This window comes from Castor canadensis, chromosome 2 (assembly GCF_047511655.1).
Source record: "Castor canadensis chromosome 2, mCasCan1.hap1v2, whole genome shotgun sequence".
In the NCBI taxonomy this organism is placed as follows: Eukaryota; Metazoa; Chordata; class Mammalia; order Rodentia; family Castoridae; genus Castor; species Castor canadensis.
In genome coordinates this window covers 79,979,914-79,997,664 of record NC_133387.1, presented here as the reverse complement: position 1 = coordinate 79,997,664, position 17,751 = coordinate 79,979,914, and the positions used below count along the sequence as shown (strand labels likewise).

The 17,751-nt window shown below is 32.8% G+C and overlaps 1 long non-coding RNA gene across 2 annotated transcripts; it reads right to left on the bottom strand.

Annotated features, from left to right (window-relative positions):
- Positions 1-329: 329 nt before the first annotated feature.
- Positions 330-16,791, bottom strand: LOC109683188 (uncharacterized). 2 transcript variants are annotated; one of them, XR_012441894.1, is made up of 3 exons: positions 16,270-16,791; positions 3,043-3,155; positions 330-478 (listed from the first exon to the last, which is right to left on the bottom strand). It is a non-coding gene; the product is annotated as an uncharacterized lncRNA (long non-coding RNA). The 2 variants fall into 2 exon arrangements; XR_012441895.1 differs by having other exon boundaries at positions 330-475.
- Between the last annotated feature and the right edge of the window lie 960 nt (positions 16,792-17,751).

Genomic DNA, 17,751 nt, shown 5'->3' with positions numbered 1-17,751 from the left:
TATCAGTGATACTAATGGTTATGATCATGCAATTGTTATGGGCTTGCCAGACACTGAGCTAAGAACTTTTTAAGTATCAGTTCTTTCAATGCTGTCAGCCTCCTGCAGTGTGTACTATTATTATGACTATTTTACAGAAGAAATTGAAGCTTAAAGAAGTTAAGGAACTCATCCAAGCTCACAGAACTCAAATAGTGGAACCATTCCTTAAAAGGAGAATAAAAATATAATTAAAACAATTTCATTTTATCATTGGTAAAAACCACCTAAATAAAAAGAAATGAAAGCCAAACAAGTCAACATTCCATTAATGAAACAAATACCTGAGTTAAATCAATTTGTGAAGAAAAGAGTTTCATTTTGGCTTAGAGTTTAGAGGTTTCTGTACAAGATCATTGGCTCCATTGCTTTTGGATCTGTGGTGAGACAGCACCTCCTGATGGAGAGTAGATGATGAAGTAAAGCCATTCACCTCCTGCTGAGGAAGTGAAAAGAGAGAGGAAGTCACTGGGTCTCACAATACCATCGCAGAGCACACCTCCAATGGCCTGAAATCTCTAAAAAATTCCACCACCTTTATAAAGTACCTAGCTAGGGACTAAACTTCTAACACATGGGCCTTTGGAAGTACATTTAAGATACACACTGTAGCAACTCTAGCCTACTATTCTTACGTCTTGCATCTCATGTTATTGGTTGTAGTTCTGACATTGAGTTTGATTCAGCCAGATTTGGCATTTGTCTCTTTATCAGATAAGCTTCAACTTTTCTTCATCATTTGAAACCTTAGTATTTTCTGTTCTTCTTCCTTTCCCTTAATAAAAGGTTAAAAGACAAATGGAAGAACAAAACTCTTGAATTTTGTTTTCAATTATATTCTTCTTTACACATTCTCTTTGGATTATTCAACACACTGGAGATTTCAATTAATATCCTGTTCTGATAACTTCCACTTCCTCATCTCTTGAGTTTAAGATCAAGATGTTTATTGAACACTTCAATCTAAATGGTCTAGAAAACAGTGCCTCTTAAACTTTCCAGTGTGGAAGAATCACTTGGAGATCTTGCAATGCACATTTTGATTAAGTGGGTCAAGGGAGGAAGGCTTGAGTTTTTATATTTTAAACACTCCAAACTGAAGTCAACTCTGCTGGTCTGTGTTACTTTAGAGTAACAAGGGAATAGAGGCTCTTCAAATACTTTGTATTTGAAATAGATTTCATTATCTTTCTTTAAGGTAAATTTTTCTCCTGCTCCCATCCTCATAAACATTTCAGATAACTATAGTCTATCTAAAATCTTTCTGTACTCCCACAAGTTCATGCTCCCCAATATCCTAATAAAATTTCTGACACAAATATGTTTTTAAAAATGTTCAATAAATCAATTGATGAATACATGAATGAACTTGTGGATGAATGGATAGATTGATGGATGAATGAACTTACAGTTGAATGAATGATTAAATACATAAATAATTTAGTTCTAATTCAACAGCCACATTATTTCAAAGTCACATTATTTCCTTCCATGGAAAATTGGATGGTGTCTAAATTGCACACAGTTTTGAGAAGGAAGGAGCCACAGAATCCAAGAGGAGGGAGAAGCCAGCAGGCTATGGTTATGCAGGGTCTCCAAGGTCTTCTGGCAATAGTGTTTCACTTAGTCTATGGAGAGAACCCATTTTCTAAGAAAGAGAGCCATCCTTCCTTTTTATTCTTCTTTTTTCTTTCCTATCCACCTCCAATATAGCTGGGATTGTGGTTTGAGCTACCGTACTCAGCCCGTCCCATTTTATTTTATTTCTGAGATAGAGTCTCACTAATTCTGCCTAGGCCAGCTTTGAACTAGCAATCTTCCTGTCTCTGCCTCTTGAGTATCTGGGATTATAAACATGCATCACCATGTCTAGCAGGCAAGGGATTGTTTTCTTAATTTCTGTTTCAGATTATTAGTACATAGAAATGCAATGACTTTTGTAGGTTGATTTTGTACCTGCAGCTATGGATATGGTAATTATTCTCAAAACTTTTTACTTTTCTACTTAAAACATTTGTTTACTTCTTTACATTTATTGAATTGTTCTGCTAGAATTAGATAATGATTCAAAAAAATTCCAAGTAAAGAAAAATGGTTAATCAAGTGGCAAGCAGAAGACAGTTTTAAGAATTAAATAATATGTAAATTCATTACAAAGAATATAGCTATTCACATTAGTGAATAGAATATACTATTCATTAGAATATAGCTATTCACATTTTAAACACAGATAATCAGATAAAGAATTAATACTAATGTTCTCTCTTATTTTAATGGTTTTATACATATATGAGTTACACGTTTGTAAGAAGAAAGTAACATATAATAGAAAAAAACCTCATAAAACCATTTCAATATATTTCCCTGTATAATTGATTGCAATTAAATGAATCAAGGTTTGTTCTAAAATCTACAGGTTTTGTTTTCATTGTTACCATTTATTGCAAAATTGAAAACTATTTTCTACCATGAAAGAGAAACTATGAAACCAAGATATTTAATTGTTATAATGATTTTGAGAGACATATAAAATAATGATAATTCTGCTGAAATGAAAGCATTTGTTTTATGAAAAAATAAATTTCACCACATTATAAAAATGTTAATTTCATTTTTATCTAATTACCTTATAGCTAAATTCATGAAGCAACAGATTGTTTTTAGAGATAAGATCTGTACATCTCTCAAGTATTTCAAGGATTTGGCTGCATATTTTAATCTGTTAATATCACAATCCAACCAAGCATGTGGTTGCTATAATAAAGGGAAAACATGTAAAAATCACAGGCACTTGAAGGCTTAATATGATGTCAGATTTCCATTAAAGTTTCCTACCATAAGTATTTTATGAGTAAGATCTTCTATGTCTTCCACAAGATGTAGAACAAATATTTTACATAATAGCTAGAAATGAGCTTCAATAAAATTTTTATTCAAGTTGGGATGTATTTCTTTTTGCTTACATTTTTATGGATTAGGAAATAAAATAATATTCGTACCTACCATTTCAGTGAAGAACACCAACTTCTTCATTTACTTTATTAGCCCTTACATGTGTAGTTAATGACAATGTTGATTTTGCATTTTGACAATGACTTTGTCCACTGTTAAAAGCCCTATTATAACACAGATAGAGTATTTTGTTTAGTATTTTTAATTTCCAATTTTCATTATTATAAAAATGTTACATTAAAGATTATATACAATGAATACTCATGGTAGCATTTTCATAACAGCCCAAAAGTAGAAATACCTAAAATTTCCACCAGTTGATAAATGGATATATAAAACATGGTGTATCTATGAAATGAAACATTCAGTATTAAAAGAAATAATGTACCATATGTTGATGAATCTTGAAAACAATATATTAAAACCACAATTGTTGATTCCATTTATATGAAATGTTCAGAATAAACAAATCCTTACAAACTGGAGAGTAAATTAGTGCTACAGCAAACACTTTAAGCATAAGGCATTTCTTTTGGAGAGAATGATAAAAATAATCTAACCATAGATTATGATGATGGTGGTACATCTATGAATGTAGTAAACATATCAAATTGTGTGCTTTCAATGGGTAAATTTTATGGAATATAAATTACATTTCAATAACATGATAAAACGTAAAAAAAATTTTGTACATATCTCCTAATGGCTAAGTGTGTTCTTATAGAGTTGAGAGAGAGAAGGAAGATACAAAGGGAGGTAAACAAAGAAAGATGGAGGGAAAAATGTGCATTAAACTATGATTTTTCCCGTTGTTTGGCACTATTGACATTTTGGGACCGGTAGTTCTTTGTTATTGGATGCTGTTCTGTGCATTGTATGATGATTGGCATTATACCTGTCTCTTATCTTTAGTTGCCAGTAGCACCTTCACAGATGTGAACAACAAAAATATCTCCATCAATTCCCCAAAGTCCTCTAGAGGACAAATTTTGCACATGGTTGAGAATCATTATTTTTATGTATCCATTCTTTTAGTTTTGTTGAATACAATTAATTACTATCCAAATATTGGTACTAATTGGTATTTCACCAGATTATCTATTTCATTGCATTCTCATTAATTACAGATTTGTTAAACCATATTGCTAATTCGGTATGAAATAATTTCTTGTTTTAATTTGCATTTGCCTAATTACTAGGAAGTTTGAGCATCTCTTCAATTTTATTGACCATTTGCATTGACTGGATGTAATTCTCTACTAGATCTTCACTGATTTTTCTGTTCCCTAATAATTAGTAAAATATTCTTATATATGTTGTATTTGAATTCTTTGTTATCTAAAAATACCATTTTTCTACTGGCGTACACTTTTAAAGAAAAGCTTATGTAATCAAAAAAGTACTATGTATATGATTTAAATTTGATGTAACCAAATTCACTGATGTTACTTTGTGTGATTTTTGTGATTCATGCTTTTAACCAACATATTTCATTCCAGTGCATGTAGGCAATTAGCCTTAGCTGGGTCTGCAGACTGAAGCTTACATATAAAAGACAAGGCATACATGTACTGTAAGGAAACAGAATATTCGATCACAGATATAAATAAAACTAAAGCTAGATTTGTGCTTTTTTATCCTGACCAATGGAAAAGAATCTCCATGTCTTTACTAGGAGTTAGAATTTTTGGTGTACAGAAACTATGTGAGAAAGTAGATTTATGTATTGACCAAACCAGTCACTTAATATATAAATAAGCTATACTTAAACATCAAAACATAAAATGATATTTCTGCGTACTTGCATACAAGGTAATAAACTTTTCAGTTTTTCTTGTTTAAAAGACATTAATAGAATCAGGAGAAAATCCTTGCTTGGTAGTGGAAATAGAGATGATGGCATTTTAATGACAGGAAATTCCCCTGTTGGGTGTGGTAGCTCACATCTATAATCCCAGAACCCAGGAGACTAAAACAGGAGGACAGGAAGTTCCAGGCCAGCCTGGGCTATATAGGGAGACTGTTACAGAAAACAAAATCCCCTTATCTGTTGAAATATCACATACTTTAATAAATAGAATTTTAAGTTATATAACCAAAGTTAACTGAATTCTAAAATGAAAAGTAATTACTTTGAGATTTTGATTTGTTTCTATTTCATTTTTGGGGTATAAAGCAAAATGAATGCTCAGAGTGACAAAGAGATTCTACTTTTGAATGAACTCTGAACTGAATGTGACTATTGATAGTTTTTCTCATTCCCTGCCTTGATTTTGTCTCTTCTGAGTATAAACAATATCTTACTTTTAGTTTCCTAATTCTTTTAGAATCTTAGTTTCAAAATGCATTTATGAAAACATCCACAAACATTATACCATATTCAAAGATGAAAGACTAATTTTTTTCTCTAATATTATGAACAAGATAAGTACTCATGCTTTCACCACTACTATTCAACACATTATTAGAAGTTCTAATCAGAGACAGCAAAGAAGAAAAAGAAAAGAAATTTAAGTGAAAAAAGGAAAAAAACCCAAACTATCTACACTAGAAAATAACACAATCCTATATATAGAAAATCTCAATGAATCTACCAAAATAAAAATCTGCTAGGGATAAATAAATTAAATTCTGTGGAGTTTCAAGATATGAGAGCAATGTACAATAATCAGTTGTTTCTAAACACAGTAATGAAAAATAAAAACAGGAAACTAATAAAGCAATCAATTTACAGTAGCATTCAAAAGAATAAAATGCATATGTAAAATGCATATGTGTAAGTTTAACCACATTAGTTAAAGAGTTGGACAATAAAACTTCAAACCATTTCTGTAAGAAAAAGTTAAATACCTAAATGAATGAAAACTATTAGACTTTCATGGATTAGAGGGCAAATGTAGTCATGATGTCAATTATGTTCAAAGCAATCTGCATTTGTACTGTAATCCTCATCAAAGTTGCAACAGCATTTGTTTTGCAGAAATGAAAAAGCTGATCTTAAAATTCACAGCAAACTGCAAAGAGCAAGCAATAGCCAAAACAGTCTTGAACAAGAACAAAATTGGAGGACACCAACTTTAAAACATTCATCAAAGTTACAATGAAAAATGTGAAATTGTTCATATAAAGATAGAAAAATAGACCAATCAAATAGATTTTGAGACCCACTAAACCTAAATAGCTATGGTCAAATGATAAGAAAGGGAAAATAATGTGCTAGCAAGGATGTGGAGAAATTAGAACCCTTGTATATTGATGGTGGAATACAAAATTATTTACCTGTAGAAAACAGTTTGCTGGTTCCTCCAAAAAGCAGACAGAATAACTTTATCACCTAGCAATTCATTTTGTAGGTATAGAGCTTGAATTGAAAAGAGGTATTCAGCTAAGAATCTTAACATGATTTCCTTAACAGGACAATTCACAACAGCTAAACATGAGAAAAACTTAAATGTCTAACAAGAAGTAAAAAGAAAAATTTGTGCTAAACACATATGATGAAATGTTACTTATTCACCAAAAAGAATGAGTGCTGATACATACTACAATTTAAACGAACCAAGAAAACCTTGTGTTAAATGAAAGGATCGAGACACACAAGTTCATATATCCTACAATCTCACTTATATGAAATATTCAGAATAGATATACCACATAAGCAGTGAGCAGACTGGTGATTAACAAGGTCTAGGAGGAGACAAATGTGGTATAACTGCTTTAGATTTTTAGTGTGGAATAATAGAAATATTTTGGAAGTAGGTAGAAGAAGTAGTTGTACAACATTGTGATTGTATTAAATTCAACTGAATTGTTCATTTTGAAATGGTTAATCTTGTTAATTAGCTCAATATAGCCATTCCATAATGTGTATATATGTGACATTTGTCAATTAAAAATAAACCTTTCAAGAAAAATATTAAACGATTAATTTTGCTACATGAATTTGACCTCAGTAAAAAATTTTTGAGAAATAATTGAGTCATGCTCTTTTTTTTTTTTTTTTAACCCTGGGAGTATCATTCCAGTACTGAATCACAATAGTGAGGAGTGCATTTTCGCCTTGTTCCTGATCTTAGGGGGTGAGGGTCTAGTCTGTCTCCTTAAGTATCATGGTAGGTGTTAGATTTTTGAAGATGTTTTTTATCAAGTTGAGAAATTTTCCATTGTACATTCTTTTCTTGGAGTGTTTTTTATTATATTTATATCTTGGATTTTTGTCAAGTGCTTTTTCTGTACCAATTGGTATTACTGTATAGTATTTCCTCTTTGCTACTGTTATGATGCTTTATCCTGATAGACCTTCCAATGTTAAGCCAGTCTTACATATCAGGAATAAATTCTGGTCATGATGAATAACTCCTTTTATACATTGTAGCATTCAAATTGCTAATGTTGTGTTGAGGAATTTTGCATCTCTATTTCTGTATTCTAAGAGGCACTGGTCCTTTCTTTTCTAGTAATCTTTTTATCTGTTTTTGGCATTGGGATGCTTCTGAACTCATAAATTCAGTCAGGAAGAATCCTTCTGTTTTTAGGAAAAGATTGTGTAAATTTACTATTGTTTTCCTTAAATGTTAGGTAGAATTTACCTGCAAATCTACCTGGGCCTTTGTTTTAATTTTTATTTCTTAATGTATGCAGTTCCATTGAGATTATCTACTACTTCTCGTACGAGTTTTAGAAGTTTGTGTCTTTGAAGGAATTAGTCTATTTCTTCTAATTTATCTAGTTTTTGGTTTGTTGATTGTATTTAAGTTTGTCGATAGTATCCTTCTGTAACTATTTGAATTTCCATTCAATCAGCAGTGATTACCCTTTTATTTCTAATATTGCTAATGTAGCTTCTCTGTTTTTTCCTAATTATCTTATTTAGAGGTTTTAATGTTTTCAAGAACAAATTTTTCATTGTATTGATTCTGTTGTTTTCCTCTGTTCCATGCCATTAATTTATGCTACAATTTTAGTTTTTAACCTCTGTATCTTTCTTTGTGCTAATTTGCTTTTCTCCAGTTTCCTGAGTTTAGATTTTTTTGTTTTAGATTTGAGTATTTTGTTAAGTGAATACATTACTAGGATTATTATGTCCACTTAGAAAACTGACCTATTTATTATCGTACATGTCCATCTTTAACCTTGATCATCTTGAATGTTTTGACATCCTCTCTGTCTGAAATTACTATGGTTATTACATCTTGCTTTTGAGTACTTTTGTCATGATATTTATTTCTCTATCCCTTTGCTCTTAACCTGAGTACATTTGAAGTTGGATTTTTGTATACAATTTATCATTGAGTCCTATTTTTTTCTACTGTGACAATCTTTTAATTGATTTGCTGTTATTATTGAAGTAGTCAGATGTTTGTAACTTTCCTATTCGTTTCATTTGTTACTTGTTTCTCCTCCCTTCAACCATTTTTATGCCTTTACTTGTCTTTAGTGACAAGGTAATTATTCCATCTTATTGCTATTCTTAATACATCATTTATATTTATTTTAAGATTTTTGTTTCCAGTGGTTTACAATATACATTTTAAATGAATCTTAGTCCAGTTTCAAAAGCACTTTACTATTTCGATATAGTGCAATGGTCTTATTTAAGAATACTCCAATTATTTTTTTGCATGTATTGTGGCACTTCTGTCATTTGCATAATTATCTATGTCCTAAAATCACCTGATGCTTGTTATTAATATTATTGCTTTAAATCAACAGTTTTCCTTGTGATCAGTAAGAAATAATTACATTTAACATTTACTTACTATTTTTATTCCTTCTCTGATGTCCTTTTATTTATGTGGATTCCCTTTTCTGAATTTATCCTTTTCTTTTTCTCTGAAGAGCTTTTTACAACATTTTTTTGCAAATGTGTTTTGCTTGTGATGAGTTATCTTATTTTTCTAAGTATGATTTTATTTTTTATTAGCATGTAATATTTATATAGGTGTATACTCTGTAATATTTACACATATGCTTATAATGTATCTTAATTGGATTCTTTCCCTCCATCTCTCCTTCATCTCTCATCCCCCTCATTTCTTAGAACAATTTCAACAAGTTTCATTATTCTATTTTCAAACACGAATTCCAAATAAATCCACAATACCCACTCTCTTTCACCATGTCCCATTCCCCTCCCCATTCCTACTCATAACCATCCCCGGAAAGGGCCTGTTTTACCCTCCTGGCCTTCATCGTCTTTAAGTGTATATTGATTGTTCAAGGGCATTTCACCTTTTCACCTTGGCTTCAATCAGACTAACCCCATTACTTATACTTTATTGCCCTGCTCCCCTATTATTCAACAGGTTACAGTGTATTGCGTTAAGTTATTTTCATACACAGATGCAATGTTTCAATATTTGCCACTTTCTAACATTCTCTTTTCCTCTCCTCCCCATTCCCATAGTCCCCTGAGACAGACCCACTAATATAATCATGTTTTCTCTCTCACTCTGTGTGTATATACATATATTTATGTGTATACAAAATCATATACATGTGTACATTTATCTTATAGGTCTAGCTTCTACATATAAATAAAATGATGTCTGCTGTTATTCTTATCTGTGTTTCTCAATGGATAAGGAGGTTTTTGTTTGTTTGGGGACTTTCTTTAATAATGTCTCATTTTCCTTGCTTGTTTGAAGTGATATGCTTAGGTTTGGTTATTTGAGATTTATCCTACATGGTGTTCTTTGAGCTTTTGGACAAAAGGTTTTGTGTCAGTCATCAATTTTGGAAAGCTATTGACTGTTCTCACTTCAAATAGTTCTGCTCCATCCATACTTTCTTTTTGTTCAAATATTGTGTATCTCAATTATATATTTTAAAGCTTTTGATATTGTCCTATAGTTCTTGGATCCTGTGTTGTGTTCATTTCATCTTATTTTCTCTTTTTATTTCAGGTTAAGAAGTTTCTGTAGATTTATCTTCAATCACACTGATTCTTTTTTCACTCATGTAGAATCTATCGAGGAGCCCACTGAAGACATTCTTTGTTTCTGGTACAGTGGGTTTCTTTTTTGAATTTCTAACATTTTGCTTTGATCCTTTCTTTCTCCTACCTTCGCTCTGATGACATTATTCATCTATGCAGACAGTTCTCTGGCTGGTCTTGGACCAGGCTAGTCCCCTCTTCCCTTTTTCATATGTAGCCCTCAAGAATAACTATTCTTCAATAGGGAGGTACTGGCCAGAATAACCTAGATTGTGTTCCACATCCTGGCTATAAATGGGTTGCAGCTCCATATTTATGATCACTGAGTCACATGGGCCCAGCTCAGCTGGAAATGGAACATGTACAACTGAGACCCCATATACCACAAGTAGCTTTCCTGTGACTTAGGGAACTGATTCATGGTAAGTTCTAGGTTTTGGTTGCTTCTTGTTGACTATTTTCATACAATAAATCTATCATTTATATAACTAATATAATTTATAGCATGTGGACTTACTGGACTGAGAGGAGTCACAGTACATAGTGAAAGTGCTTCACAATCTGTTATTGGATGTTATCTATTTTTTACATAAGAAGATGTGAAAAAGTTTCTTTCTCATGATTGATCCTATATTAATCACCATTATTTCAAAATCCTTGTCTCCTAATTCTAACATGTGTGTCATATCTCAGTCTTATTTTGGTGATTACTTCATTTTACTAATTGACTTTTAACAGGTCCTTTCCTTTTTAGTAGAAAGCCAGATATATGGTAAGGATTTATGTTAATCTATCCAGGATTTGGGTTGTTTAATGTTTTTTGTCACTTGAAGTGCCAGAGACTTCAAATTCCTCCATTGTCCTTATTTTCTACCTTCCTGAGGTTGAACATTCTAAAATACTCTCTCTCAGAGAGAGTTTTGTCTTGAATCTCTTCCAGCTGTAATCCACTGTAATTATACTGGTCCCTATTGTTTTGCAGCAATGTCTGGGGAAAGAAGAGTATTCTATTGTATGATTAAGTCACAGTTTTTTAGATTTCCTATGTCTCAAGGATGTTCCCTTCAAAATGAGAATCTCCCCTCAAAAAGAAATCTTTCTTTGGTCAACACTATTACAATCAGATTTGATTCTAGGAGATAAAGTCAACAAAAGTTTTCAGGCAAATGTTGGAACTTCTCATTCACCCAGGAAATTCTCATTTTCATGTTAGTCTACATTCAGCCTGTCATCTCCCTGTACAACTTGTCAAAATAAGAATCTAAGAGTTCCTGCTAGCTTATGACTCTAGTGTTTTCTACCCTTTGTCTATGTCTCTTTAAACATATCTGTCTCTCCAGCTTTTGTGGTATCAGTTTCCTCTGAAACCTCTGTTGTATCCAAGAAAATTCATTTCTTTGTCCAGTTTCTACTTCTAAGTATGGGAGGACAGCTTCCATGTTCTTTACATAACAGAGCTGAAATATAACTTTCATATAAAAAAAGTGCTACATTATAATTGCTTTGCATAACTAAGCATTGGAGCTCAACAGAATGGTTGGATAAAGTTCTTTATTCATTCTGTTGTAAGATGAAGTCTCAGACTTGGCTTCCAAAATTAATGAACTAACAGCAACTTGATACTTGGCCAGGATCAGTCATAAGAAAGGACATTTTCCAACTAAAGTTTGACTTTTAATGTGATATGTGTTGCAAATTGTTATAGATAATTCTTTATGGATACAAAAGTTCAAATAAAATAAACTTTAATTCCTTATTATTCTACTTTTCATGTAGCACAGGTTGACTTGATGGATTAGGTAACAAGTCAAATGAAAGACTAAGAGAATATTACACAAAGCAGGTAAGTTTGGTAGAAGCTATGTTACCACATATCTGGAATGTGAAGTGTATGTAGGAAAGATTGGCTCCCTTTTGTTCTTTTATTTACTGGCAACATTTGATATATATGACTTCTTTTTTCATTTTAAGAACCTTTATGCTCAGGGCTTATGTAATACCACACTCTTTCAATTCTCTCTGGTATCACCTTCTGTTCCTTGTTAGTTTTATTCTCAGAGTCCTCCTCCTCTACCCCTTCATCATTTTCTCTTCTGGATCCACACACTGACTGTACCTGTCAGCCTCTCAAGGTTTTAAGGACTATCTTTGTGTCATGGTACTAAGACCTATTTCTACAGACCTGACCTTTCTCACTTGCATGTTTATTTTCCACATGAGTAGCTATGACTTATAGTAAGCTTTACATGCAAAATTTGATCACCCTGTCTTTAGTCAGCTTTTCCCTCAGTAGTCTCCATTTCCATGTATGGTGCCACTGTGCTACAAAAGCCTAAAATCAAGAGCTATGTGTGTTTCTGCTCCTTCCCTCACCTAATTCTTCCATGTATTCTAGTCTGTTCTCTCTGTTTATACTATGTACTTTTAATCTTGCACAAGTTACTATCTATCCTATATGGATGGGACTTGCCTTACAATTGATTTCTCTATGTCTGTTCTGTCTCTGCTATAATATATTGCTTATGGAGCTCCACAGTGTTTCTCTTACAGCATAAACTGGACCCTAACGCTCTCTTGACTAAAATTCTCCAGTGTCTTGCTGTTGCCCATTCTTTCCATCACACTTTTTCCTACAGTTTACAAAGCTGTACATAGTCTGTCCCTTAGAGTTACATGTGCCCACACATTAAGAGTGGATGAGATTTTTGTGGAGTATTTTTCTACCTAATGACCAACTTTCATTTTACCTTTAAAACTGTTTCTTTTTTCTTTACTTTTCTATCTTTCTTTTTCAGGGGTTGGCAACTGGGCATTGAACCCAGGGCCTCAGACATGCTAGGCAAGTGCTTTACACTTGAGACATGCCCCCAGCCCTTTTGTTTCTGATATAGGGTCCCAGCTAATTTTCTCCTGGCTATCCTCAAACTTATGATTCTCCTGCCTCTACCTCCCAAGTAGCTGAGATTACAGGTGTGTGCCACTGTACTAACTGGCTAAAATATCATCTTACATATAATCTTTTCAGAGAGAATTTCACAGACCACTCAAACTAATGTAGTCACCCAGTCATCCAGTCTCATTCTATCATATATTCTTATTTTAATTCTTTGAGTGACCTTTCCATAATGGGACATTTGTCAAGCCTAATGAGAGCAGAGACTATGTGTGTCTTGTTCACTGCTGTTTACTTAGCATGTAAAACAGACCCTTGCTATAGAAGTTGCTCAGTAAATTCTTTCTTAATAGACAAATGGGAAGATAGTAGAAATTTAATATACTGAAAAGTTGATTAATTTCTGAAAAAAGGAAAGGAATATGAAAAAGATGGAGAGATTAGGGGAAAGAATCCAATGTTTTTCTTGCTTTATGGTTTTGCCTAAACCTACACCTATGAATTGTTAGCATTTTTTTCTTATAAATAAGCTTTTGTTCTTTCTCTGTATTCTGACCATCTCTACTCCAATTTCAATTCCTACTTCTGTCCAGGTGACTCACAGTTTGTACTTCTAGCCCAGATTTCTCAATCTGACCTCAGAATCTCTATGTACAAGCCTACTTAGTATTTCATTTTTGACCTCCCACTCAATTCAGATCCAGCATGTCCCAAATATACTCCTAATCATTTCCTCTCAAATCTTGTCTTTCTCTTTTTCTTTGTCTCAGTGTTTGACACTAATTGTTATACTGTTTTTGAACACACTACCCAGAAATATTTGTTAAAATTTCCTTCTATTCTTAAAATCCAATCTGTCAGGTAGGTATGGATCCTCTTCCTAAATACATGATAATTTTCCATTTCTTTCCCAACCCTACCTCCTTAAAAGTAATAGCTAAAGTTGACAGAGCATCTTTTTATGCCCATTTAATGGGTTTAATAAATGGGTTTAATAACCCATCTATTTCAACTATTCTGTGGGATAGATCTTATTTTTATTAATCAATTTTTCATTAATATAATGAAATACCTGAGGCAGGTATTTTCTACAAAGGAAAGAGGTTTAATTTGGGTCACAATTGGAGGGTTAAAGTCTAGGAGCCACTGGGTGGCATAGAGCATCACATGAAAGCAACATGGAGTACACATGTGTATATATGTCTGTTTCATCCCTCTCCATATTCTTATGAAGCCACCTGGATTTAATCACAGGGCTCCAATCTAATGACATTATCTAATTTTAATCACTTTTGAAAGGCTGTACCTCTGAACACCATAGTTAAAGTTTACACCACATTAATATCTCATGGTAGGGATTAAATTTCAACACATGAAGTCTTGATAGCCACTAAGCATATCTAAACTATAGTGCAATATCACAGATAAAGAATTTTGACACTAAAGGTTATGTAAATCACTAGAATAGAGCACAGCAAGGTATAAACTTGAGCCATCTTAGATACATCTATGTGTTCAAATATTATCCATTATTAGTCCAAGAATCTAATCACCTCCAATCTGGGCAACTATTAAGGGACACATTTCATTGGCTGTGGCTCTTATCACATTGGATCTTTAATCTTCAGTCAGATTAATTTTTCAAGATACAGATTTCTTCATTGTACCTACTGACTAAAACATCTTAATGGCTTCCTTCTTTTTTTCTATTTTAAAATTGGATATCCTTATTTCATTCACTGATTCTCTTTTGGGGAATCTTGTCCTGACTTTGTGACTAAATTAGACTTCCTTCTAGCATGTATTATTGATCCCATCCTACAACTGAATTGGAGCACTTTTATGAACACTACCTAGTCCTAACTCCAGTGTCTCCATCATTCTGCTTCTATTTTGATCGCTTGCATGGGTTACTGCTAAGATTTTTTGGCCCATGAGCTGGTTGACTTGAAGTTACCTAGTATTCAATGCCTCAGAGACAAATCTCAACCAGTAAGGAAAAAGAATCTGTGGCCAAATACCCCAGCTTCTTCTTATATTAGTGGGACAATTCTAATGTGCTTCATAGAAACCATTAACCTTTGAAAGGGCCTCTAGCAGGAAAGAACCCCAGCTTTCCACAAAGAGAGCTCACTCATCAAAGGACTCTTAAATTTTTCCTTCCCCAGATCACTTTCCCTACTTCCTCACTTAAGCCAGTGTGTTGAATTCCAGTTGTTTAATCTCAGGGTCAGCTTTTAGAGGTACCCCAAGTATGGTATCTATTTAGTTTGCTCTCTCACAGTACTAGACACCTGCTTCATGGCATACTTTGAGTTTGCATTCATATGGATGCACAGAAAGAGGCTTGGGATAGTGTTCACACATTTTTAATTGTAATTAAAAATGACATAAATATGTCCCTGAGTTATACAAATTAACAGGATGATGCATTTTACTTTTAAGTAAAAGAACTTCTCACTACAAAGAAATAATAAATGGTTGGGGAGATATCCTTACTCTGATTTGGTGGCTACGTATCAAAATATTACATGGTACCTCAAATCATGTGAATTATCATATGTCAATTAAAAGATAAAAATAAAATTCTGTAGAATATAATACTCTAATTTAAATGACTTATTTAAATAATGAAGATTTTATGTGAATTATTCTGTCTTGTTATTCATATGTTGACTTAAAAATGACTTGGTTTTCTTTTTAGTAATGAGGATATTAAATTTTCACAAGAAAATTATTCCTTTACTATCTTTTACGTAAGGTTTTTCAGGAATAAAAATATTTTAAGCCAGACTCAGTGGTTCATACCTATAATCCCATCTACTCTGGAGGCAGAGATTCAGAGGATTGTGATCCAGGCCATTCCAGGCATAAATATAAGAGATTATTTGAAAAATAACTAAAGCAAAAAGGGCTGGCTGCATGGTTCAAGTAGTAGAACATCTGCCTAGCAAGTGTGAGGCCCTGGATTCAAATTGCAGTAACACTAAAAAAAATTTTTTTTACTGCAGGTAGGTTAGAGTTTTGTTAAGATGATTGTTTTTCTTTTTTGCTATTTAGATTAACACATTTATTGCAACAAGTTTCCTTCTTCCATTATTAAAAAGAAAATATATGACTGGAAGCATTCAGAGAATGAAAACTGCGTTAAACCATTCTCAAGTCCATTATCAAATATGGCATCACTAAAGGAAGAGATATTTTGGAACTTAAAATTGGGGAAGCCTATACACCACTTACATGACTGGCAAAAGGAAAAATAAACATTGAAATTCAAACTAATTCTTAACATTTTAGTCTTCAATTAAGCATATAAAACTGTACTCCTTCATATATTTTTCCATGAACTTTTCATGAAATTCATATTCCAGTGCACCATTTACAAATCTTTTTCTTCTGATCATCTGTATCTTTTGCACAGTTCTTCATGACATCATCATCATCTCACCTTCTTAGCCTGCTCCTCAGTAATTGCTTTTTTCATCTTCTCCAGTTCTGCAAGAAAAGCTGCAGAATTATCATCAACACTCTCCTCCTCCAAGTCCTCATCTTCCTCATCTGTTAGAGAATCATCCATGTTGATGTTGGCAGCAGGAATCTGGTCTAACTGAGGCTTCCTTGACAGTGAGGAAGAAGCTGTTCATTCTCAAGTTGAATCACCTCTATTTTTTCCACTTGCCTCTTTCTTTCTCTTTGCCAACTCTCTCTTGAAGTCACAGTTTTGGACCTCTTGAGGAGTATCCTGAGTATTCTTCTATATTTTATCTTTGTGGGAGAGGGAAGGTCTCTGCTTGAACACTGTTTTGAGAGTTGACTCAAATCACCTCCTTTTCTTCTTTTACCTCTTGCAGGTTCAAAAGTTGGCTTGGCCACTGTTGTCATCTTTTATTATTCAGCAATTTAATCCTGATTTCAAATGAAGATATGGCAAGACCACTGAGATGATTTCCTTTCAGGACAGAATCTCTAAATGAAAAAAAAAAAATCATGTAATGATCAGCCTCTCTGATTTTTTTCTTTAAATAGATTTTATTTGAGTGTCATTTGTTCTCCATTATGAAGTCTAAATTAGAAAGGAACTAATTATCTTGGTGTCTATATTTCATAGTAAAACCATTAGCGTTTTTATAGCCACTTTTTAGCTGCTATAAACAAACATTTTAAAGAGGAAGGAATACAACTAAATTTAGATAAAGTGGTATTGAAGTGTGGCACTGAAGCTAATATGGGATTAATGGCTTTCCTGTCTTTTTTGATCGAAAGCAAAGTAAAAATAGATACAGAAAGAATTTAATCCTGTGAGTATGACCCAAACAGGACTCAAAATATCATTATGGCTAAACTGACTTGGCCACGCTGTATTTTCTCCACCACTGGTCAGGCTGTTGCGGAAATCTCTGCTTCTTAAAATAAGCTGTTTGACAAGAATAAGGTCCATGTAAGCTTCAGGCAGTAGGTATTTAGGGATAAAAGAGATTAAAAATGACTTTGCATCAGTAAAAACACAAGTTCTTTGGTTAAAAAAGTTTCATTGAAGCCATAAAGCAAAATTTTAATTTATTTTTACTCTAAAAGATTAATCTATAATAAATTAATAAAGCATTCTGTTATAGGGATACACAGTATTGGAAAAAATCTCTGGAGTGAGTTGCATACAGGTTTGGTAATAAATCAAATCCATTCTTTTTCTGTTCAATTTTAAAAATGAAAAATTAATATTTTATGTTGGAAGAAGGTGATCCAATAAAGGCACTCATGCACTGCTAGGGACCCTGTACAGTGACAAAACATTAGGGTGCATACCCTTCCACTTGTAAGTACTTATCCTATAAAGGGGAAATAAACATCTAAGGACATAGACATATGAATATTTCCATGATATGAGTTATTGCAACAGCCTTTTTTTTTTAAAAAGAAAATAGCTTAAATG